The sequence below is a fragment of the Ovis aries genome, chromosome X (genome assembly GCF_016772045.2).
Source record: "Ovis aries strain OAR_USU_Benz2616 breed Rambouillet chromosome X, ARS-UI_Ramb_v3.0, whole genome shotgun sequence".
NCBI classification, from domain to species: domain Eukaryota; kingdom Metazoa; phylum Chordata; class Mammalia; order Artiodactyla; family Bovidae; genus Ovis; species Ovis aries.
This window is the reverse complement of record NC_056080.1, coordinates 104,485,604-104,511,230: the sequence shown is the minus strand read 5'-3', so window position 1 is coordinate 104,511,230 and position 25,627 is coordinate 104,485,604. Positions and strand designations below refer to the sequence as shown.

At 41.0% G+C, this 25,627-nt stretch overlaps 1 long non-coding RNA gene and 1 pseudogene across 1 annotated transcript; both read right to left on the bottom strand.

The window, feature by feature from the left end:
- Positions 1 to 4,724: 4,724 nt before the first annotated feature.
- On the bottom strand, positions 4,725 to 7,102 carry LOC132658828 (uncharacterized). The gene is made up of 2 exons (XR_009598895.1): positions 6,990 to 7,102; positions 4,725 to 5,020 (listed from the first exon to the last, which is right to left on the bottom strand). It is a non-coding gene; the product is annotated as an uncharacterized LOC132658828 (long non-coding RNA).
- Positions 7,103 to 11,606: 4,504 nt separating this feature from the next.
- On the bottom strand, positions 11,607 to 13,385 carry LOC101110404 (TATA-binding protein-associated factor 2N-like; annotated as a pseudogene).
- Between the last annotated feature and the right edge of the window lie 12,242 nt (positions 13,386 to 25,627).

Below are 25,627 nucleotides of genomic sequence, written 5' to 3'. Positions count from 1 at the left end.
ATTTTTTTTATTTAAAAAAATTTATTTGTTTTAATTGGAGGCTAATTACTTTATAATATTGTAGTGGTTTTACCATACATTGACATGAATCAGCCATGGGTGTACATGTGTTCCCCAACCTGAACCCCTCCTCCTACCTCCCTCCACATCCCATCTCTCAGGGTCATCCCAGTGCACCAGCCCTGAGCACCCTGTCTCATGCATCGAAGCTGGACTGGCGATCTGTTTCACGTATGACAATATACATGTTTCAGTGCTATTCTCTCAAATCATCCCACCCTCGCCTTCTCTCACAGAGTCCAAAGATTGTTCTATACATCTGTGTCTCTTTTGCTGTCTCGCATATAGGGTCATCGTTGCCATCTTTCTAAATTCCATATATATGCATTAGTATACTGTATTGGTGTTTTTCGTTTTGACGTACTTCACTCTGTATAATTGGCTCCAGTTTCATCCACCTCATTAGAACTGATTCAAATGTATTCCTTTTAATGGCTGAGTAATACCCCACTGTGTATATGTACTACAGCTTTCTTATCCATTCATCTGCCAATGGACATCTAGTTGCTTCCATGTCCTGGCTACTGTAAACAGTGCTGTGATGAACATTGGGGTACATGTGTCTCTTTCAATTCTGGTTTACTCGTGTGTATGCCAAGCAGTGGGATTGCTGAGTCATATGGCAGTTCTATTTCCAATGTTTTAAGGAATCTCCACACTGTTCTCCATAGTGGCTGTACTAGATTGCATCCCCACCAACAGTGTAAGAGGGTTCCCTTTTCTCCACACTCTCTCCAGCATTTATTGCTTGTAGACTTTTGGATCGCAGCCATTCTGATTGGTGTGAAATGGTACCTCATTGTGGTTTTCATTTGCATTTCTCTGATAATGAGTGATGTTGAGCATCTTTTCATGTGTTTGTTAGCCATCTGTATGTCTTCTTTGGAGAAATGTCTGTTTACTTCTTTGGCTCATTATTGATTGGGTCGTTTATTTTTCTGGAATTGAGCTGCAGGAGTTGCTTGTATCTTTTTGAGATTAAGTCTTTGTCAGTTGCTTCATTGCTATTTTTTACTCTCATTCTGAAGGCTGTCTTTTCACCTTGCTTATAGTTTCCTTCCTTGTGCAAAAGCTTTGAATTTTAATTAGGTCCCATTTGTTTATTTTTGCTTTTATTTCCAGTATTCTGGGAGGTAGGTCATAGAGGATTCTGCTGTGATTTATGTAAGAGAGTGTTTTGACTGTTTTCCTCTAGGTGTTTTAGTTTCTGGTCTTACATTTAGATATTCAATCCATTTTGAGTTTATTTTTGTGTATGGTGTTAGAAAGTGTTCTAGTTTCATTCTTTTACAAGTGGTTGACCTGTTTTCCCAGCACCACTTGTTAAAGAGATTGTCTTTTCTCCATTGTATATTCTTGTCTCCTTTGCCAAAGATAAGGTGTCCGTAGGTGCGTGGATTTATCTCTGGGCTTTCTATTTTGTTCCATTGATTGATATTTCTGTCTTTGTGCCAGTACCATGCTGTCTTGATGACTGCAGCTTTGTAGTATAGCCTGAAGTATTCCTCCAGTTCCATTATTCTTTCTCAAGATTGTGTTGGCTATGAACCAGGTTCATCCATGTTGTAGCAAATTCAGTTTCCTTTTTGTGGTTGAATAATATTCCATTGTATATACATGTATATCTCATTTATTGTGCTTGACTTTAATGCACTTTGCAGATATTGCATTTCTTATTTACACATTGAGGTTTGTGGCCACTTTGCATCTAGCAAGTCCAGTGGTGCCATTCATCCAAAAGCATTTGCTCACTTCTTGCCTCTGTCACATTTTGGTCCTTTGGCAATATTTCAAGCTTTTTCATCATTGTTATATTTGTTATGGTGATCTGTGATCAATAGTCTGTTACTATTGCAAAAATATTCCAATTTGCTGAAGGCTCAAACGATGGTTAACATTTTTTAGCAGTATTTTTAAATTAGGGTATTCATGCTGTTTTCTAAGAAATAATGCTGCTGCTGCTGCTGCTATGTCACTTCAGTCATGTCTGACTCTGTGAGACCCCCATAGATGGCAGCCCACCAGGCTCCCCCGTCCCTGGGATTCTCCAGGCAAGAACACTGGAGTGGGTTGCCATTTCCTTCTCCAATGCATGAAAGAGAAACGTGAAAGTGAAGTTGCTCAGTTGCGTCCGACTCTTCACGACCCCATGGACTGCAGCCTACCAGGCTCCTCTGTCCATGGGATTTTCTGGCAAGAGTGCTGGAGTGGGCTGCCATTGCCTTCTCCAAAGACATAATGCTATTGCGCACTTAATAGACTACAAATACAGTGTAAAATGACATTTATATGTATTGGGAAGATAAATTCATGTGGATGACGTTGTAGTGCTATCTGCTTCATTGCTGTGGTCTGGAATCAAACCCACGGTATCTCCGAGCCGTGCCTGTATACACGTGTTCTTTGTCCATGCATCTGTGGATAGACAGTGAGGTTGTTTCCTTATCTGGCTGTTGCACATAATGCTGCAGTGAACACGGGGGTGCCACACTGTGGCTGACCTTGTTCTAAAATGCCTAGTTCCACTCTCCTGCCTTAGATCACCTGATGGTGTTGGACTCTCCTAGGTGAGGAGAAGGGCTGGTAGGACTATGGTGTTTCCCCACTCCAGGCAACATCGCCGTCCATCTAGAATCCTGAACCTGAGGGTAGAACCGAATCAGCTGACAGTGTCCTGAGCCCACAAAAGCTGGAGGGTGGGGACAGGTTGGCGAATGCAGAAATGACGGTGGTCTGCCTCTTTCCCTCCAATTATTGGCTGGGCAGAAACTGAGTTAGAATGAAGTTGAACCTAGTTAGGTGAACTTTCCTTAGCATTCAAGACTAAAATATTAAGGCAGTATCCAGAGCTTCAGCAACTCTCATGTCCCAGTAAGACAAGTCACAAGCCCCCTGGGCCCCCTTGCCAGACCTCCTTTCTAACTCTCAAAAGTTTAGATGGATAAAAGCCCCCCTCAGTCATTGTTCTGTCTAAAAAGCCAACATGTTCCTTCCTATTAATCATTTAGTTCAGACTGAAGATGGCCTTTAAATTGGTGCTGTTTCCATCATTATGACTTTGAAAGGGGTTGAGTTTATATCATGCGCAGCTCCAAAGACCAGGGTGACACTGTCCCTAGTGAGGAGGGGCACAGCAGCTGGACTGCTGTTAGAGCACAAACATTTCTTTATCCTGTTACCAGGCAAAGCATTGACAGCAGGGACACGGTACTGTTCGCCGGGGGGCTTACATGTAAGTCGTGGAAAATAATCCAAGAACACTAAAAGTGAGAGGACAGGAGCAAAGCAGTAAGCCTAGACCAGAGCTTGGCACATACAGTCAACCATCCCTAAGGATGGGCTGGACGGAGGGATGCAGCGTTAACCTTCCTACAGTATTTTAGCAATGAAACGGTTTCTTCCATTTCATCAGTGAATATAGATTTGCATGTTGCGTTTTTCTCTCAAGACCTTAGCTGCCCAAGGCTTACGAGTGGGAGGCCAAGGGTTGGCAATATCAGAGGGCTGTAATTCTCAGGCATATGTCCCCTGTGGCCTTGGGTCACCCTCTCGTCATAGTCCTGTATGGACCCCAAAGGGCCACATTGTTTTCGGGCCCAGCTGGAGTTGGCTGCCTCTGCTGCCACTGCAGCCCCAAACACCCAGGCCCCCCACGCCACCCTTGCCCCTCCACCTGTGCCCTCCTTTGTGTTAGCTTGGTTTGGCCTGGCAAGGGCCCCTGTCTACAGCATTCATTTTGTAGCCCCTGTCTTGTAAGACCTGTTTCCTATGACAGTTTTTCTAAGGTGTTTTTCTGCCAGTTTCAGATTTTTCATAGCACCACAAGAGCACTTCACTGAATGCCTGATAGATGAACTGAAGAAATGAAAGCAGAACACTGTTTTTATGGGGCCTTTAGGGGGTATTTTCAGGAAAGATGTGAATTCTCCTGTATACTTGTTTTTATATGTGAAATGGGGTTAGTACTGTATGCATAAGAATTGCTGAGGGCTTTCCTGGTGGCCCAATGGTTAGAATTGGCCTGCCAATGCAGGGAACATGGGTTTGATCCCTCGTCTGGGAAGATCCCATGTGCCGCAGAGTAACAAGCTCCATGTGCTGCAACGACCGAGCCTGAGGGCTGCCACTAGTGAAGCCTGCACGCCCTAGAGCCCGTGCCCCACAATGAGATGCCACCATATGAGAAGCCTCCACAGCACAACTAGAGTAGCCCCTGCCTGCTGCACCTAGAGAAAGTCCATGGGAAGTAAAGACCAAGCCCAGCCAAAAGTAAATAAATAAAACTGGTGTTAAAAAAAGAAAGAATTGGTAAGGAATGTCAAGCCGTCCCTTTTCATGAGGTGACATCCTGAGTCACTATGACTGGGCTCTGCACTTCTCAGGCACATACAGGTGGAAGATGAGGTGGGGAAAGTCTCGAGTGAGAGAATGCTGTGAGCAGAATGGGCCAAGCTCCATGCATGATGAGGAGTTCAGGCACGAGCCTGGACTCTAAAGGAATCTTCCTAAGAAACTACTGTTCATAGGACTTTCTGGGAAGGCAGCATCCAAACATTCCCCTACTTTTGTTCTAGATGCTCCAGATTCTGTTCACTGCTCTCTCTTTTTGTGGAGGATAGAGACGAACAAACCATTCTGGCCCAAAGGAAACACAGGAGACTCCATCAAGTCCAGAAAGGCTCTTGTCCCTTTTCTCCCCTGCCCCCACCACAGGAGCCATATTATTGTCATCCCCGGCTCGGGAGTGACAACCATGCCTTCAAATGTATTCTGTCTCATTCAAAATCCTTGAGAGGACCCCAGTTCCTGATGACTAAACACTAAAAGGAAACCTTTCTGTTGAGTGCTGCTGGAAGCAAGAGGGAGGCCTTGCTTAATATTCCAGATGAACGGATCATTGAAAAGAAGCAATGAGACCTCGGCTTTCATCATGATGTCCTCCTCATGTGAAACTGTCAGGCTACAAACAAAAGGAAAAATGAACTGAGGAATTACTGTCAAATTTTGGGGCACAGTAATGGTAGTATGGTTATGTTGAAAAAAGAATGTCTCTCTTTTAGAGATACATGCTGATTTGTTTATACATGAAATGACATCTGGGTTTTGTTTCAAAATAAATGGGGGTGGTGGCAACTTCCCATAAGTTGATGATTCTTCTAAGTTGGTATGTAAATGAGAGATCATTACACTGTTCTCTATACTTGTGTATATATTTGACTTTTTCCATAATAAAAATGATAGGAAAACACCTGGTCATCTGTGTTTCTTTTCCTTTTTCTGGGCTTGTTTTTTGTCTTGCTTTTGTTATCTTCATATGAAAAGAAAAACACATGAAAATTGATAAAATGTCTAGCCCTAAAACATCAATATCTTTGACCAGGTAGACATGCTTTTGCTGTCCCATTTGTTGTATCGCAGAGGTTTATTCATTCAACATTTATGTCATGAACCGTGCTAGGCATTAGAAGCATAGACATTAAAGTTACACTGGGTATTAGATATTATGAGGAATTATTAACTTAACTGGGTGAGATAATGGTATTGTATTTAAGAAAATGTCCTTTTTTCAATGAGGTGCATACTGAAATACTTAGTGTATTTTATCTGGAATATCTCAATGACAACAAAAAATCCCTATCTGAAGCAAATGTCAAAATGCTAACAGATGTTACACCTGAGTGAGTGACAAGCACTGTATACGGCATAATGACACTACTCCCTTCACTTTTCTGGATGTTTGAGTATCTTCGTGATGTGTGTGTTTGCGGGGATGCGTCAGTCTAGTGGAGGAGACAGAGGGAAGGGGGTCAGTAGAATCTGAGTGACAGGGAAGTGGGGAGGGAGGGGGTGATCTAGGCACACAGAGGAGTCTCACCATCAGGCTGATTTCGGGAGGGTGGGTGAGGAATGCTTGACCATGAAAAGGTGACTCTTAAGCCAGTTCTGTCTCAGGTCAGCTTTATTACAAGAGTAATGCACGTCCATATACACAGCCAGTAGGCCAAGCTGTGTGCGAGGAGAGATTGGACTGTAGGCAGCCAGACTCTGTACCACATGGCAGAGTCAGGAGAAAGGACGTGCAATATGAGGAGATGAAAGCCACTCTGAGGCCGCACAGGACGCTGCAGGACAGCGACGGTGTACATGTGATGAGAGAGCCAGTGATCACCAGGGATCTGACTTTACCCTGGAGCCAAGGAGAGCTCTGGAAGGATTTTAAGCAGGGACTGCCATGCTCAGATCTGTGCTTCAGGAAAGCTCAGTCTTCCAGCAGGGAGGAAGAAAGGTGACATCAGAGGAAGGGGGCCTGCCTGTAATGTGTCCCAGAGGAGGCACCCTCTGTCAATCACCAGCCAGGGGAGGGCACAAAAAGGGGACTTTTTGTGATGCAGCCCCACAGGAAGTGTCTTCCAGAAATCAGCTGCTGGCCTGTAGGGTCCCCTATGTTGTGCCTCTTTGAGGATCGCACAAAGCTGCCCACTGAGTGTGAGTATCTCACAAAGGAGCCGCTCCACTGGGCTGATGCAGCCCCCTGTGGCCTGGTTTGGCACCACATGTCTCACAGACTGACCCCAACTTTTTTCTCTGCCACAGGCCTTGTGCAGCTACACACAACCACTCTGGAGTCACACCACTTAGCTCTGAATTCAAACTGTGTGACCTTGGGTGCAGGCGGTTCTTATAACCTGCTCGGGTCCTCTGTCTCCCCAGCTTGAAGATGCGTCCTACAGTGACTGTGTTGACTAAGCAGCAATAGTGCATATCAGGCACCGAGCAGGGTCCCTGATGCTAAGTCAGTGAGTGTTCCAAACTCTTGGCTATTAAAAAAACAACAACTCTTGGCTATTATTAAGTACCTTCTTCTAATGTCAGCTTTCAAGAAGTAAAACTTGAAAGCAAGGCAGGCAGAATGGTATTGGCTTTCTTACCACTGGAGTCTGTGTGGGAATCAGAGTCACTGTCACTGTCGGCACAATGCTTCTTGTGTTTTCTTTTAGATGACTTTTTCGTCCTCCTTTCCTTGGATCTTTCTTTTGAATAACCAGACTTTTTTTTCTTTTTTTCTTCTTCATAAAATATAAATAAAGTTTTACTGGAAATCTTCAATGCCAATGTGTTACTGCCCACTATGTAAGCAACTCCTCCTCCCAAAGACAAGCTTCCAAGGAGTACGTTAGTGATGCACACACAAATGTCACCTCTTCTCTATACCTGCACTAAACTGTCATTAAGAATGAAATAGTTGAGGGACTTCGTTGGCAGTCCAGTGGTTAAGCTCTGCACTTCCACTGCAGGGAATACTGGTTCAATCCCTGGTGGGGGAAACTAAGATCAAAGATGCAATGCACCATGGCAAAAAAAGAGAAAGAGAGGTTTAAAGAATTTATCAACAGAATTAATGACAAAAATGATTAATGTTTTCCAGGATAAATGTACCTAAGAGGCTGTCTGATCAAATCCCCGTTGCCCTCAAAGGCAGGCTGGCTGATAGAACAGCCCGGGCTCTGTCTACCTACTCCTGCTTCTCTATTCCAGCCCACTGGTAGAAGAGGGGCCACATGTGAAAGCACAGTGAGTGGAACCGCTTCATCATCAGGGCAGTGCAGAGCTTGTCACGGAGTGACACTGAGCAATTCCACCCTGGTTTGACTTCTTTTAAAAGGGGGATGATGAGGGAGTAGGTAGAAACAGGATAAATCAAGTACAACGTCAAGCACAGGACTCATAGGAGCTATTCTTAATATTCAGGATATTCACATGCCTCAAGACACGTGTAAATACCTCTTGAACAACCATACAACCCTCAGTCTGGCCTGGCTTTCATTTGGCACTTCTCAGTGGAGACAGGGAATTCCAGAAGTTAGAGGAGAGACAGAGGGGGAGGATGGAGTGGGGAAAAGGGAGGGGAGGGCGATGAGGTGCAGGAGAAAAAGGCAGCGATGGAGAAGATGGAAACTCTTCCTGATCTACAACACAATCCCAGTAAAGGGCAACCATGCCCCATTGCAGAGTGCCTGCAGCCAGAGGTGGGGAGCTGCGTCCAGCCCTGTATGCAGAGGTTACCTTCCCAGTCAAAGGAATGGCCCCTTGCCCCACTCTTCAAGGTTGACTTGCCTATCTAGATTGCTGGGGATAACAACTCGATTTGAATTCTATCTATTAAAAAAGAATTAAGTATTTCACTTAGATCTACTAAGCAATGTCATGGGTGTTTTACATGATCTGCTTCATTTAATTAAAAAAAAGAAAATCTACGAGGAATGTGTTATCAACATTCCCATTTTACCAATGAGGAAACTGAGAAACAGGCATTATTAAAGTTACAAGTTGGTGAAAGAGATGCTTTTTGGAAAGCATATTAATCTACACTTAGTAAACCTTGTGGGAAAGGGCATTATCCATCTAGATTATTGGGGGAAAACTCATTTTCAATATTCTGTATTGAAAAAAACAACACAATTAAGTATGTTACTTAGATCAAAGCCACGTCCTTAGTGTTTTACATCATTGGGTCCATTTAATAGAAAAGAAAATCTATGAAGAAGGTGTTATCAACATTCCCATTTTATAGATGAGGATACTGAGGCACAGAGGTATTAAAGAAGTTAATAGTAAGTGAAGGAGCTACTTTTTGGTCAGCAAATTTAGGTATACTTAGTAAAGTTTGTGGAAAGGGCATTGGTACATAGATTGTCAGGGAAATAAACTCGATTTCTAATCTGTCTATTAAAAAAAGCAGAACTACGTATGTTACTTAGATCTATGAAGCAATGTCCTGGGTGTTTTACATACTCAGCTTCATTTAATTAAAGAAAAACCTATGAGGAATGTGTTATATATAGATTAGGAAACTGAGGTACAGAGTCATTAATAAAGTTACTGCTTAGTGAAAGAGATGCTTTTTGGACAACATATTTACTATACTTAGTAAACTTTGTGGGAAAGGGTATTATCTATCTAGATTTTGTGGGAAACCCTCATTTTCCATATTGTGTATAAAAAAAAAACAAAATTAAGTATGTTACTTAGATTAAGCATGGTCCAGGGTCTTTTACGTGATTGGATCCATTTAATTAAAAAATAAATCTACGAGTAAGGTGTTTTCAACCTTCCCATTTTAAAGATGAGGAAACTGAGGCACAGAAGCATTAATGAAGTTAATAGTAAGTGAAAGATTATTTTTGGTGAGCATATTTATGGATACTTCTTAGTAAAATCATGGGAAAGATCTTCGACGATCTAGATTATGAGCAAGATAAATCTCGATTTTCATTCTCTCTGTTTAAAAGCAAAACCCAAATTAGGTGTGTTAGTTAGATCTACTAAGCAATGTCCTGGGTGTATTACATGTCTTATTTCATTTAATTAATAAAAAATATCTCCAAGGAATGCATTATCAACATTCCCATTTTATAGATGAGGATACAGGCACAGAGGCCTTAATGAAGTTACTAGTAATGAAAGAGATGCATTTTGGTGAGCATATTTATCTATACTTAGAAAACTTCATGTGAAAAGGCATTTTCTATCTAGTTTATTGCAGAAAAATACTCGATTTCAATTCTCCCTTCTAAAAAACCCCCAAATTAACTGTTACTTAAATCTACTAAACAATGTCCTAGTTGTTTTACATGATACGCCTCATTTAATTTAGAAAAATCTATGAGTAAGCTGTTATCAACAGTCCCATCTCATAGATGAAGAAACTGAGGCACAGAGTTATTGAATTTTCTAGAATGTGAAGAGAGATGATTTGGGGAGCCTATTTATGTATACTTAGTAAACTTAGTGGCTTAGGGATTTATCTACCTAGATTATTGGGGGTGGAATCTCGATTTCATTATATCTATTAAAAAAAGGAAACCAAAATTAAGTATGTTACTTAGTTTTGTTAGGCAATGTCCTGGGTGTTTTACATGCTCTGCTTCATTAAATTAAACAGAAAATCTACAAGGAAGGTTTTCTTTACATTGTGATTTTATAGATGAGGAAACTGAGGTATAGAGGCATTAACTAAGTTACTGGTAAGTGAAAGAGATGGTTTTTGGTGAGCATATTCATGTATAGTTAGTAAAGTTTGTAGGAAATGGCATTGTCTATCTAGATTGAGGGTGATATAAAACTTGATTTCAATTCTCCCTATTTAAGGAAAAAAAACCAATATGAAACATGTTACTTAGATCTACTAAGCAATGTCTTGGGTGTTTTACATGCTCTGCTTCATATAATTGAAAAGGAAATCTACGAAGAAGGTGTTATCAACATTCTCATTTTATAGATGGGGAAACTGAAGCTAGAGGCCTTAATGAAGATACTAGTAAGTGTAAGAAATGTTTTTGGTGAGTATTTACCGATACTGAGTAAAATGCATGGGAAAGGGCTTTGACTATCTAGATTGTGAGCAAAATAAATCTCGATTTCAATTCTGTTTTTTTAAAAAAACAAATTAATTATATTAGTTAGATCTACTAACCAATGTCTTGGGTGTTTTACATGCTTTGCTTCATTTAATTAAAAAGAAAATCTACGAGGAAGGTGTTATCAAGATTCCCACTTTATAGATGAGGATTCTGAGGCACAGGCCTTAATGAAGCTGCTAGTAAGTGAAACATGCGTTTTGGTGAGCATATCCATGTATACATAGTAAACTTTGTGGGAAAGGTCATTGTCTACATAGATTGATGGGGAAAAAACACTCGACTTCAATTCTATTAAAAAAAAAACAACACTAAGTATGTTACTTAGATCTATTAAGCAATGTCCTGGTTGTTCTACATGCTCTGCTTCACTTAATTGAAAGAAAAATGTTCTGATCACAATAAACTGTGGAAAATTCTGAAAGAGATGGGAATACCAGACCACCTGACCTGCCTCTTGAGAAACCTATATGCAGGTCAGGAAGCAACAGTTAGAACTGGACATTCAACAACAGACTGGTTCCAAATAGGAAAAGGAGTAGGTCAAGGCTATATATTGTCATCCTGCTTATTTAACTTCTATGTAGAGTACATCATGAGAAATGCTGGGCTGGAAGAAGCACAAGCTGGAATCAAGATTGCCAGTAGAAATATCAATAACCTCAGATATGCAGATGACACCACCCTTATGGCAGAAAGTGAAGAGAAGCTAAAAAGCCTCTTGGTGAAAGAGAAAGTGGAGAGTGAGAAAGTTGGCTTAAAGCTCAACATTCAGAAAACGAAGATCATGGCATCTGGTCCCATCACTTCATGGGAAATAGATGGGGAAACAGTGGAAACAGTGTCAGACTTTTTTGGGGGGGCTCCAAAATCACTGTAGATGGTGATTGCAGCCATGAAATTAAAAGATGCTTACTTCTTGGAAGAAAAGTTATGACCAACGTAGATAGCATTTTTTTTTTCTTCCCACAAAACAAGCATTCTTTATTGCAGTATTACAAAACACTTCCCATTTTGGCAATATTTTACAACGCGCTTAGCTTCAAGAGTTGAGAAGGAGAAGGCTGGAAACTAAATGGGGATATTTCAACTGACATTTCTAAAAGAAAAACTGTCCCCACCCTCCCGCCCAAATAAAAATTCAAATGTCATTTAATTTCACTACCCAAGAAGAGGCCACGAGGAAAGCAGCAGGCAAAACTCTGGCAATTTCTCTATGGATCTTGTCAGAGACAAAGGAACATTCAAAATAGTCATCAGTATGGTCGGTTGCACTGATCATTTCTAGTCGTTTCTTCCTCCCATTTTGCCTCCATAGCCACCTCGGTCTCCTCCGTAGCCGCCACCTTGATCCCCACCGTAGCCTCCGCTACTGCCACGGTCTCCTCCATAACCCCCCACCCCCACTTCGGTCTCCTCCATAGCCTCCTCTGTCTCCTCCATAGCCTCTGCCTTGGTCTCCGCCATAGCCTCCGTCTTGGTCTCCACCATAGCCGCTACTTCGGTCTCCTCCATAGTTGCCTCCTCGGTCTCCTCCATAGCCCCCACCATGGTCCCCACCATAGCCACTTCCCCGGTCCCCACCATAGCCACCCCCACTTCTGTCTGCACCGTAGCTGCCTCAGTCTCCATCTCTGCCCCCACGGCCTCTGTAGCCCCTCTCTCCACCATAGCCTCTTCCTCGGAAATCTCCTCCTGAGGGAGGAGAGTCCTCTGGTCTGGGCATTGCACTGATTACAAGAATTCCTTCGAGCAAAGTTCATATTTCTACACGATGGATTAGGGGAAACCCAGTCCCCACTTTTGGGGCCTCCACCTCTCCCCTGAAAGCCTCCACGACCTCTATATCCTCCACGGCCTCATTGCCCACCTCCACTTCCACCTCCTCTCATGAATTCAGGTCTTCTGGTAGCAAAGGACACTTTAATGATATTGTGGTGGAATTCTTTTCCATCAAACCAGTCAATGGCTGCCTTAGCTGAAGGAGGGTCATCAAACGATACTGTTGCCTCCCCTTTTGGCTTTCCTGTGTCCTTGTCTGTGTATAGATTTATCATTGGTTTTCCAGTCTTTTTATTTGTCTTGATGATTCCTATTTGTTTAAAGAACTCCCCCACTTGATCTGTAGACACACCCTCCCCAAGTCCTTGTACAAAGATTGTGTTGTTATCTGAATTATCAGATTCTGAATCAGCATCTGGTCTGGGTCCATAATCCCTGTGACCACCAAAATTTTTGAAGCCACCATGGTCACCACCACTTGATCCTGTCATAGGACCCGTTCCATCCTTGTCATATCCCCCATGCCCTCTACCTCCTCCCTGTGACCCACCATATCCTCTATTATCTTCTCCATACCTACTCACATCACAACGGTCATCTTATGTGTGGTGGCTGTAATTTTCCCTTTGTGAATGGTAGGACTGCTGGTTTTGATTATAGGAATCATGCTGCTGATCATAATTTGACTGCTCATCGTAAGAGCGTTGATGTTGATCATAGCCTGACTGCTGGTCATATGAATCTTGTTGACCATAGTCTGACTGGTCATATGAAGGTGCTCTTCCACCTTGGCCTCCTGATGATTCCATGTTTTGCTGTCCCTGGTTATTATAACATTGCTGGTTGTATGAGCTCTGCTTTTGATTCTCATAACCACTGTAGGACTGTGAATAACCTGATTGGCTTTGTCCATAACTGGAGTAGCCACTATAGTTCCGTCCATATGAAGAGTCAGTAGTTTGTCCATAGCCAGAATAGCTTTGTGGTGCTTGTCCATAACCTTGGCTGCCTTGATTTCCATTGGAAGAATAACTTTGCTGCTCACCCTCAGACTGACTGTAACTTCCAGAATCCGACATGACTAACGGCCGCAGCGTGAAGCCCCCACAGCCTGCAGAGAACAAGGTATACGAGAACCAGGCGGTACTGAGCCCTAGATCGCATATTTAAAAGCAGAGATATTACTTTGCCAACAAAGGTCCGTCTAGTCAAGGCTATGGTTTTTCCAGTGGTCATGTATGGATGTGAGAATTGGACTGTGAAGAAGACTGAGCGCCGAAGAATTGATGCCTTTGAACTGTGGTGTTGGAGAAGACTCTTGAGAGTCCCTTGGACTGCAAGGAGATCCAACCAGTCCATTCTAAAGGAGATCAGCCCTGGTATTTCTTTGGAAGGAATGATGCTAAAGCTGAAACTCCAATACTTTGGCCACCTCATGCGGAGAGTTGACTCATTGGAAAAGACTCTGATGCTGGGAGGGATTAGGGGCAAGAGGAGAAGGGGATGACAGAGGATGAGATGGCTGGATGGCATCACTGACTCGATGGATGTGAGTCTGAGTGAACTCTGGGAGTTGGTGATGGACAGGGAGGCCTGGCGTGCTGCGATTCATGGGGTCGCAAGGAGTCGGACACGACTGAGTGACTGAACTGAACTGAAGCAAAGCATGTAAAACACCCTGGACATTGCTTCCTACATCACAGTAACATATTTAATTCTGTTTTTCTTTTAATTGATTAGAAATCAAAATTTCCCCCAGCATTCTAGATAGACAATGCCTTTTCCACAAACTTTACTAAGTATATATAAATTTGCTGACCAACAAGAATGTCTTTCATTTATTATTAACTTTTTAATCCCTCTGTACCTCAGTTTCCTCATTTACAAAATGGGAATGTTTATAACACATTCCTAGTAGATTTTGTTTTTAATTAAATGGACCCATTCATGTAAAACACCAAGGACAGTGCATAGTAAATATAAGTAACATACTTTTTTTTTAGATAAAATTGAGATTGTGTTTTTTTCTCCACGATCTAAATAGTCAATGACCATTTCTGAAAATTTTATTAAATGTCCATAAATCTGCTCACCAAATAGCATCTCTTTCACTTACTAGTAATTTCACTAATGCCCCTTTGACTCAGTTTCCTCATCTATAAAATGGGAACGTTGATAACACCGTTCTAGTTGATTTTTTAAAATTAAATGAAGCAGAGCATGTAAATCACCCAGGACATCGCTTCAGTTCAGTTCAGTCACTCAGTTGTGTCTGACTCTTTGTGACCCCATGGACTGTAGCACGCCAGGCCTCCCTGTCCATTACCAACTCCCAGAGTCCACACAAACCCATGTCCATTGTGTCGGCGATGCTATCCAACCATCTCATCCTCTGTTGTGCCCTTATCCTCCCTTAATCTTTCCCAGCACCAGGGTCTTTTGAAATGAGTCAGCGCTCTGCATCAGGTAGCCAAAGTATTGGAGTTTCTGCTTCAATATCAGTCCCTCCAATGAACACCAGGACTGATCTCCTTTAGGATGGACTGGTTGGATCTCCTTGTACAGTCCAAAAGCATCAATTCTTCGGTGCTCAGCTTTCTTTATAGTCCAACTCTCACATCCATGCATGACCACTGGAAAAACCATAGCCTTGACTAGACGGACCTTTGTTGGCTAAGTAATGTCTCTGCTTTTAAATATGCTATCTAGGTGGGTCATAACTTTACTTTCAAGGAGCAAGCGTCTTTTAATTTCATGGCTGCAATCACCATCCGCAGTGATTTTGGAGTCCAGAAAAATAAGTCAGCCACTGTTTCCACTGTTTCCCCATCTATTTGCCATGAAGTGATGGGACCAGATGCCATGATCTTAGTTTCCTGAATGTTGAGCTTTAAGCCAACTTTTTCACTCTCCTCTTTCACTGTCATCAAGAGGCTCTTTAGTTCTTCACTTTCTGCCATTAAGGTGGTGTCATCTGAATACCTGAAGTTATTGATATTTCTCCCAGCAATCTTGATTCCAGCTTGTGCTTCCTCCAGCCCAGCGTTTCTCATGATGTACTCTGCATAGAAGTTAAATAAGCAGGGTGAGAATATACAGCCTTGACTTACTCCTTTTCCTATTTGGAACCAGTCTGTTGTTGAATGTCCAGTTCTAACTGTTGCTTCCTGACCTGCATACAGGTTTCTCAAGAGGCAGGTCAGGTGGTCTGGTATTCCCATCTCTTGAAGAATTTTCCACAGTTTATTGTGATCCACACAGTCAAAGGCTTTGGTATAGTCAATAAAGCAGAAATAGATGTGTTTTTTTGAACTCTCTTGCTTTTTCGATGATTCAGCGGGTGTTGGCAATTTGATCTCTGGTTCCTCTGCCTTTTCTAAAACTGGCTTGAACATCTGGAAGTTCACGGCTCATGTATTGCTGAAGCCTGGCTTGGAGAATTTTGAGCATTACTTTACTAGTGTGTGAGATGAGTGCAATTGTGCGGTACTTTGAGCATTCTTTGGCATTGCCTTTCTTTGGGATTGGAATGAAAACTGACCTTTGCCAGTCCTATGGCCACTGCTGAGTTTTCCAAATTTGCTTACACATTGAGTGCAGCACTTCCACAGCATCATCTTTTAGGATTTGAAATAGCTCAACTGGAATTCCATCACCTCCACTAGTTTTATTCGTAGTGATGCTTCCTAAGGCCCACCTGACTTCACATTCCAGGATGTCTGGCTCTATGTGAGTGTGAGTGATCACACCTTAGTGATTATCTGTGTCGTGAAGATCTTATTTTGTAAAGTTCTTCTGTGTATTCTTGCCACCTCTTCTTAATATCTTCTGCTTCTGTTAGCTGTGTCGTACCTTTAATAGTATGTGAACTGAGAAATTCCAGATGTACAAGCTGGATTTAGAAAAGGCAAAGGAATCAGAGATCAAATTGGCAACATTTGTTGGATCATAGAGAAAGCAAGGGAATTCCAGAAAAACATCTACTTCTGTTTTATTGACTACACCAAAGCCTTTGACTGTGTGGATCACAACAAACTGTGGAAAGTTATTAAAGAGAATAATAGGGAATAACTATTAAAGGGAATACCAGACCTGTCTCCTGAGAAACCTGTATGCAGGTCAAGAACAACAGTTAGAACTGGACATAGAACAATGGACTGGTTCCAAATTGGGAAAGGAGTATGTCAAGGCTCTATTTTGTCACCCTGCTTATTTAACTTACATGCAGACACATCATGTGAAATGCTGGACTAGATGAAGCACAAGTTGGCGTCAAGATTTCTGGGAGAAATATCAATAACAGATATGCAGATGACACCACCCTTATGGCAGAAAGTGAAGAAGAACTAAAGAGCTTCTTGATGAAAGTGAAAGAGGAGATTGAAAAAGCTGTCTTAAAACTCAACATTCTTAAAACTAAGATCATGGCATCCAGTCCCATCACTTCATGGCAAATAGATGGGGAAACAATGGAAACAGTGACAGATTTTATTTTCTTGGGCTCCAAAAGTCACTGCAGACAGTGACTGGAGCCATGAAATTAAAAGACACTTGCTCCTGGAAGGAAAGTTATAGCAACTATAGCATATTAAAAAACAGAGACATGACTTTGCCGACAAAAGTCCATCTAGTCAAAGCTGTGGTTTTTCCAGTATACATGTATAGTTGTGAGAGATGGACCATAATGAAGGCTGATAGCTGAAGAATCGATGCCTTCAAATTGTGATGCTGGAGAATATTCTTGAGAGTGCCTTGGACTGCAAGGAGATCAAATCAGTCAACCCTAAAGGAAATCAGTCCTGAATATTCATTGGAAGTACTGATGCTGAAGTTGAAGCTCCAATACTTCGGCCATCTGATATGAAGAGCCAACTCACTGGAAAAAACCCTGATGCTGAGGAAGATTGAGGGCAGGAGGAGAAGGGAGTGACAGAGGATGAGATAATTGGATGGCATCACCGACTCAATGGACGAGAGTTTGAGCAAACTCCAGGAGATAGTGAAAGACTGGGAAGCCTGGCGTGCTGTAGTCCAAGAGTCACAAATGGTTGGACACGACTTACCAAGTGAACAGCAACAATAACCCTTAATAGAGAAGCTTTCACCTTTTCTGTGTTTGAAATGGAAAACGGAGTATAAAGATTTCAGCCATTTAGGTCTAGTCACTTTCTCCCTCCCTGTTCCCCTTCCTGATTTGTTTTCCCTTTGAGAACAAATGAGAAATTTAATGCAGTTGACCAAAGCAAGTTGGCCTGAGAAATGAGAGGAAGAATGGAATTGGGAGAGGTTGGGGGAAAATGGCATCATAGCCAGAAAAAATGTATAGATAAGAAAAGGAAAATCTCTTCTCAGTCATGAAGGAGGAGGGCTCAATGTAGCAACTTAGAGGCCCTAGTCTTTACCTTGACATTAGCATCAGGAAGTGTGCTATAGGACAGAGGTCCTGTACTTTTATATATAAATTCATAATAGTTTTGTGCTCAAGGTTCTGGTCCATATTTAAATCCCTAACATGAATCAAGGATGTAGCATCCTGAGCTACTGGAAATTTTTCAGAAAAACAGAAGCTTAAGCCTTTTAAAGATTTGGTAGTAATAGGCCCTATATGTAGTTATCATCTCTATAATTTTTATTTCAAAAGGAAATTGAGGAAATAGATGATCTCTTCTTTTGAGTGATAGCTGTATTTGTAAAATTACAGTATACCAAGAGCAAAGAACCTGCTTGGGTTTTGGAGCTTTAATTCCAGCTCCATTTATTAACTGAGTTTCTGCACATACATTTTCTCATTTGTCAAAGGAGAATCTATTTTAAAGTAATCAGTGGGCATGGTACTTCTGTTTGAACTAAAAAAAAATAATCATAAGATAAGAAGGGTGGTATATAAGAGACAGACACCTTTCTGAGATCCTCAAATATTCCACATATATGGTCATTCACTCTGCTTGCTCTGGCAGCACTCATATGGAAAAAAATATGGACTACTAGAGGTGAGGTTGAATGAACTGGAAATACAGGAAGAGAACCCAGAAGTTGTTATACCATAGGCAGAGAGGTTCTTAAAAATTCTTTCACCATAACCCACAGCAGCACTGACTGAGGACTTGGTGTGGGAAGTGTACTGTACATAGTGCCCTGCAGAGCGGCACTGGGGTAAGTTCTTTTAGGGGTTGTGGTCGTAACAAACTTTTTAAATGGAAATGGAAGCAAACAGTAATCCAAATAATAAAAAACTAAATACAAATAATAGATAACAGTAAATAGATTAAAGAATATGTAGTTAATTATTCTGGGAAGGAATTATAGCTCAAATTTATTGAGCACATACTATAGGCTAGGCACTGAGCTATACTGTTATCTTCCCCATCTCTTATATAGTTCTAAACAAGCCTTTTCAAGGATTCAACTGGCAGCAGTGGATCTAACCCAGCTCTTCTTTTTGTGTAGGTCCTTTAAAGGAAGCCCTTTGCTTTGTTATCTTATACGAGTCATGTACCAAGTACATGAGCAATAAATAAAGATTGAATTGGATCATCAGGGACCTTACCAAATACAAATCTCATATACAAGAGAAGAGAGAAGACAGTAAAGGCATCAGAGAAGGTCCTAAAGTAGAAGTAAGAAAGCACATGAGACTCTGTCTACGTGGGTAAAGAATGCAATATTGCAGGTGGATGAAAGGACGGTTTGACAAATGTAAGGATTTTACATTGCAGCTGCACTTTTCTTCAAAGTGTTTAAAAGCAGCATAACAACTCTAGACACAACGACTTTAAAACACATCACAGTTGAAGAGTAAGATGGGAGAGACTTGATGGAGGGACTCTCAACTGGAGGGTTTCAGATATTAAGACTCACTTTGAAAAAAGACCAAACTTAGATAAGAAGCTGTAGCTTCTTATATTAATGCAGCCTATTTTTTTAACCATATAAAAAGTATTATGGTAGGTTCCTATCAGTAGTGAATATGTGTTGAGAAATGCTGATCACCTGTTTTTATGTATTTTATTTTCCTATATGATGTTTGGAAATGTTAAAAATGATGATTTCATCACTGTATTTTCCTCCTGTATACTCTCTAGGAAAGGGGCTATTTAAATGCAAAATAGTATCAGCAGCGTTTTCCTAAACTTTTTAAGGGGCGAAATAAGGATTTAAGAAATAGCATAGTGACCACAGGCTAAATAAATTATAGAAAATAAATCACTCATAAGATAAATTTTAAGCTGGAAGGATTTTAAGAAGAAACTAAGAAACAACATTGTGTGAACTCTAATATGTCACGGAGTGCATTGAACACCTTACAAATATTATCTCATGTAATCCTTATAATAACTCCGTAATGTAGATAATATACCATCCTCAGTTAATAAGATTATAGAATTATAAGATTATAGAATTATTTAATGACCAGAGTATACTATGTCTACTACATTTGCTGCTGAAACTACAAAAGCAGGTTTGTTGAAATGGATACAGGAGTGCTACATTAATCTCAAAAGGATGCGAGAGTTTCTTCACTCCAGGCTGTTTGTTTATACCATCCCTTCCCACAGGCTATACACAAAGAGTACTCAAATTATCACACATAAGAGACCCTAACTCCCCTCTCTGTATAAAGTTTTAATCAGAGCTGGCTTATAGTTAGTACTTTTTTTATTGGAATAATGTCATTCTTAGGAAGAGTAGTGAGAAATTTTCAGTGATAGAGGTGTCACACATCTACTTAGACCAACAAGAGCACAGAAATTTTTATGGGAGGCACAATAGAAAGATGTCTCAAAAGGGCATTTCTGAAGCTAAAACGTCAGTGCTTACTTATGCAGCTAAAATTATTTAGGAGCTTTCTATATCACTGGTATTCAACTAGCATAAAATCTCACTTTAGTGAGCAAAGCATTAAAAACCTGCTGGATTATTTCTGGAAGAGTTTATATTAATAAAAGGTGGCTAGGTTCTTCATATCAATCATATAGTTACCTTAAGACTTGGAAGAGTTGATGTTGAGGCTCAAATATAAATCCCTCTTGAAATCATCATATTTCTTTTTTATGTAGTTCTTATTTTTCTTATAAATAATACATGACCATGCCTTAAAAAGTAAAAAAAAAAAAGAAAAACAGCAGTCTACCTCCCCACCCCAACCCCACCCTCAAGTATCATTCCCCAGACTAATAGCTTTCAACTCTTTTAGATGTTTCTTTTGACACTTATCTTGCTATTTCTGAATAGCATGCTAATACTTGCAGTTTTTAATTTTTAGTTTTACATATTATCTCTTGGCTTAGTTGGGATTTGAAGAATTCTCTTAAGCATCATCTTAAGCATCACTTTTCACTTGTTTGAGGCTTCAATGAGATATAATTCTTAGATTGAAAATTATTTTTCTTTTGGATTTTCAAAATATTTCCCCAATATCATCCACCATCCAGTGTTCCTGTTGAGAAAATGTATTCTTGTTTCAGAGCCTCTATCTGTTACTTTCTTTTCTATTTGTTTTATTTCCTTTAGGGAAGCTTTTAGCATCTTCTCAGCACCTCAGTTCTCTGAAATTTCACAGTAACGTGAGTTTGTCTATGTTTTCTTTCATTTATTATATTTTGTCGGCACCTTCATTCTGGAAACTCATCTATGGCAAATTCCATTTCATTGTTTTTTAATAACTTCCTGCCCCATGATTACTTTTCAGGCTTTTGTGGCAATTCTGTTATGAAGTGGGACCTCCAGAACTGATCTGGGTTTTCATCTTTTCTGTTGTTTCCAAGGCCTGACATTTTCCCCGCTTTCTGTGCAGTTTCATCAACTTCTTCCAACCATTCATTGATGTTTTTCATTGTTCTGTTCATGATGGTGATGATGATGATGTTCTGTTTTGCTCCCTGTATTATCTCTGTTTCCTCTAACTCCCTTTTTTGTTCGTTTGCTTTGGTCTGTTTCTCATTTTAGAAGTTTTCATTTTAGGACTTTTAATATTTAGAAATGAGGCCCTGTACAGCTGATTGCAGTATGTATATGTGTATTATCTGTCCTGCGTCAACCAGCCCAGGCAGAATCCACCTTCCAATCCCTTTCTTGGGATTTTAATCTTTGTTGTCAGTGCTCTAGAAATTGACAGACACAGAAAGAACTGAGAGCATTCCATCACTCACCATGTAGATTCCAAGATAATATCGTGGCTGAAACTGTGGCATTCTCATTCTTAGTGATCCACAGGTCTAGAATCCCTTTGTTTCAATCTTCCCCATTTTATGTTGGAATGGGGAGTAGATCTGGAAGTCTTAGTGCCATGGTTAACCACAAGCCACCATCTTTATTCTCCGCTTTTGTAAAGCAAGTATTTTGTCGCTCAGTTTGTATTTTTTTAAAGAATAAATGTAAATCTTAGAAAACTGAAAAATATTGAGGCAAATCCACTTCTATCCGACTTTTAATGTGCTTTATGTTTTGTCTAAATTAAAAGGATCTATATCCCTCTAAATAGGCTTACTGGGTGGCTCAGTGGTAAAGAATGTGCCTGCCAACGCAGGAGACATGGGTTCGATCCCTGGGTCAGGAAGATCCCATGGAGAAGGGAATGGCTATCCACTAGAGTATTTTTGCCTGGAGAATCCCATGGACCGAGGAGCCTGGCGGGATACAGTTCATGAAGTTGCAAAGAGTCAGACATGACTTAGCAACTAAACAACAACAATATCCCTCTAATGTCATTAATGGGTACATTTTCTCTTCACAATCCCAACAAGACTACCAGAGAAAATATTGCTGGCTCATCTGATGTGCTTGTAGAACATGCAAGAAACAGGTACTATACAGAGCATGATGTGTTCTGTTTTTAACATGCTTCACAGTTGTAGAGTAAGATTGGAGGTGCTTGCTGGAGGGACTCTGACCTAGAGGGTTTTGTATACTAAGACTCAGTTTGAAATCTCACTATGGTAATTTACATCTTAGCTCAGCCAGAGGAACGTAAGAATCACCCTGCACTGGCATTTATTGCAAACACATTTTCTGTATGAAGGATTTCAAAGCTCTCTTTTAGAAATATAGGTGCATACACAACTGGCCATGAAGGCTCCTGTTTGTGTCAATTGGTAAATCCTTTTCTTACAAGACCTCTAGTCTGCACTGTGTTGTGCTTTGTCGCTCAGCCATGCCTGACTCTTGCGACCCATGGGCTGTAGCCCGCTGGGTCTTCTGTCCATGGGGATTCTCCAGGCAAGAATACTGAAGTGGGTTGCAGTGCCCTTCACCAGGGGATCTTCCCAACCCAGGGATTGAACCCAGGTATCCTGCATTGCAGGCAGATTCTTTACTATCTGAGCCACCAGGGAAGCCTGACCTTTAGTCTACACCTCAGCAAAAACTATCTGGGCAGTATTTTTTCATGTTAAATTACAAATTTGAACCATTCCTTAGACCTGTTTTTGCTGCCTGTATTTGCATGAAATATCTTTGTTCAGAACTCTTACCTATGCCATTTTTAGAAAAAGGATGTTTGGAATAAAACTACACTTCTAGAGTTTTACTTTATCCTGTCAGAAGCCTTTAATATGCATAACCAGGGAGGGAATTGTGGATACATTTGGCATTGTTGTTGAGATTGTACATTCAGAACCAAATTCTTCTGGCAGGAAATACTTACCTCTCACTTGCAGCAGAGAGATTCTGTTATACAGCTATCTGAATAAGGAAATCACAAGAATATTAACAAAACAGAATTTAGTGTAGCATAAGCAAGGAAGCAATGTGGAGGCACTTTTCAGAACAGAAAACTTCATACCTGAGACCATTCTCTTTGGTACAGAAAAGAGAACGCTGCAGGAAGATGTTAAAAAATATATCTTCTATACTAAGTTTATAAAGTACTCCATATATCTTAAAGTTTAGTAGCACAAGTGAATGAGAATGTATTGAGAAACTCATCAACTATTGAAAAGACGTTTAAAAAATTTAGTATAAGACTATTTCTATTTGTTAATGAAAAAATAAAAGGATTAGGAATATTGAACTATTTATGCCTCTGGCTCCACCCCTGCCTGTGAACACATTTGGCTTAAAATGAAGGGACAGATGAACAGAAGAATCCCTTTATGAAAATCAACTGTAGGCCAAAGAAAGTTTTGGTTAGAATAAATACTGACATCTGCAGATGGAATGAACTTCAGGGCAATGTTTAATATATCTCAGCTTTTCTTGTTTAACATTTATTGAGATTCAGCAATGTGCTGGCGGCTCTTCAGAATGTGAGCACAACAGGGTTTCTCTCTTCAAGAATGAAGCAAAAAAAATGTTTCCTGGTTAGTTAAGGAGAACTTTGATATGAACATAATTTGTATGCCTTTGCCTGTGGAATTCAGGAAGCCCAGATTTATAAGATCATATGAAGTTAACAAGTAGATTAGCATCCAGTGCATTCTTACTGTGATGGTGGAACACAAGAAAAAAAAAAATCTTACTAAGGAAACAGTAAGAGAACTGATGTCATGAATAAAATGAAAGATGGTGTATTGGAGATTAAGTAAGAAAAGTATTAAAGGAGGGCAAAGAAGGGAGAAGTGTGAACTGGAATATGCAAGATAGAAGAGTTAGGATGGAAATGAAAATAAACTGGCTTTCGAATATGCAGGGCACTGTGGACCCACACCTCCACTGGAGACTCCTGGACACTCACAGGCAAGTCTGGCTCAGTCTCTTGTGGGGTCACTGCTCCTTTCTTCTGGCTCCTGGTGCACATGAGGTTTTGTTTGCACCCTCCAAGAGTCTGTTTCCCCAGTCCTGTGGACGTTCTGTAAGCAAATCCCACTGGCCTCCAAAGTCAAATTCCCTGGGGGTTTTCAGTCACTTTGCTGGATCCCCAGGTTGGGAAATCTGTTGTGGTCCCTAGAACTTTCTTAACAGTGAGAGAATTTCTTTGGTATAATTGTTCTGCAGTTCATGGGTCATCTGCTAGTTGTCTGTATGGTGGGGCTAATGGTGACTTCCTTCAGGAGGGCTTATCCCACACACTGCATGACCCAGACCTGGTGCAGCCAGAGCCCCTGTCCCCATAGCAGGTCACTGCTGACCCATGCCTCCACAGGAGACACTCAAACACTTGAGACGCTTGAGACACTCAAGGCAGGTCTGGCTCAGTTTCTGTGGGGTCTCTGGGTCCTGGTGCACACACGGTTTTGTTTGAGCCCTCTGAGCATCTCTGGTGGGTATGGGGTTTGATTCTAAATGTGATTTTGCCCCTCCTACCGTCTTGTTGGGGATTCTCCTTTGCCCTTGGATGTGGGGTATCTTTTTTTGGTGGGATACAATGTTCTCCTGTTGATGGTTGTTCAGCAGTGAGTTGCAATTTTGGAGTTCTCTCAGGAGAAGATGAACACACTTCCTTCTACTCTGCCATTATGTTAGGTCAGGAGCACTGAATACAACAGTGCTAGCACAAGTCCTTTTGAAAGAGGTCACCATTACCTTCATTACCCCTACCATAGTTTTGCCTCAGGCCAAACATCAGGGAGGGAACATAACCCTGCCCATCATCAGAAAATAGGATTAAAGATTTATTGAGCATGGCCATACCCATCAGAACAAGACCCAGTTTCCCCCACAGTCAGTCTTTCCCATCAGCAAACTCCCATAAGCCTCTTATCCTTATCCATCAGAGGGTAGACAGAATGAAAACCACAATCACAGAAAACTAACCAAACTGATCACATGGACCACAGCCTTGTCTAACACAATGAAACTACGAGGAATGCCATGTAGGGCCATCCAAGACAGACAGGTCATAGTGGAGAGTTCTGACAAAATGTGGTCCACTGGAGAAGGGAATGGCAAACCACTTCAGTGTGCTTGCCTTGAGAACACCATGAACAGTATGAAAAGGCAAAAAGATATGACACTGAAAGGCGACCTCCCATGTTGGTAGGGGCCAAGTGTGCTACTGGAGAAGAGTAGAGAAATAACTCCAGAAAGAATGAAAAGATGGAGCCAAAGCAAAAACAATACCCAGTTGTGGATGTGACTGGTGATGGAAGTAAAGTCTGATACTGTAAAGAACAATACTGCATAGGAACCTGGAATGTTAGGCCATGAATCAAGGTAAATTGGAAGTGGTAAAACAGGAGATGGCAAGAGTGAACATCAACATCTTAGGAATCAGTGAACTAAAATGGACTTGAATGGGCGAATTTAATTCAGATGATCATTATATCTACTACTGTGGGCAAGAATCCCTTCAAAGAAATGGAGTAACCCTCATAGTCAACAAAAGAATCTGAAATGCAGTACTTGGGTGCAATCTCAAAAATAACAGAATAACCTCTGTTCATTTCTAAGGCAAACAATTCAATATCACAGTAATGCAAATCTATACTCTA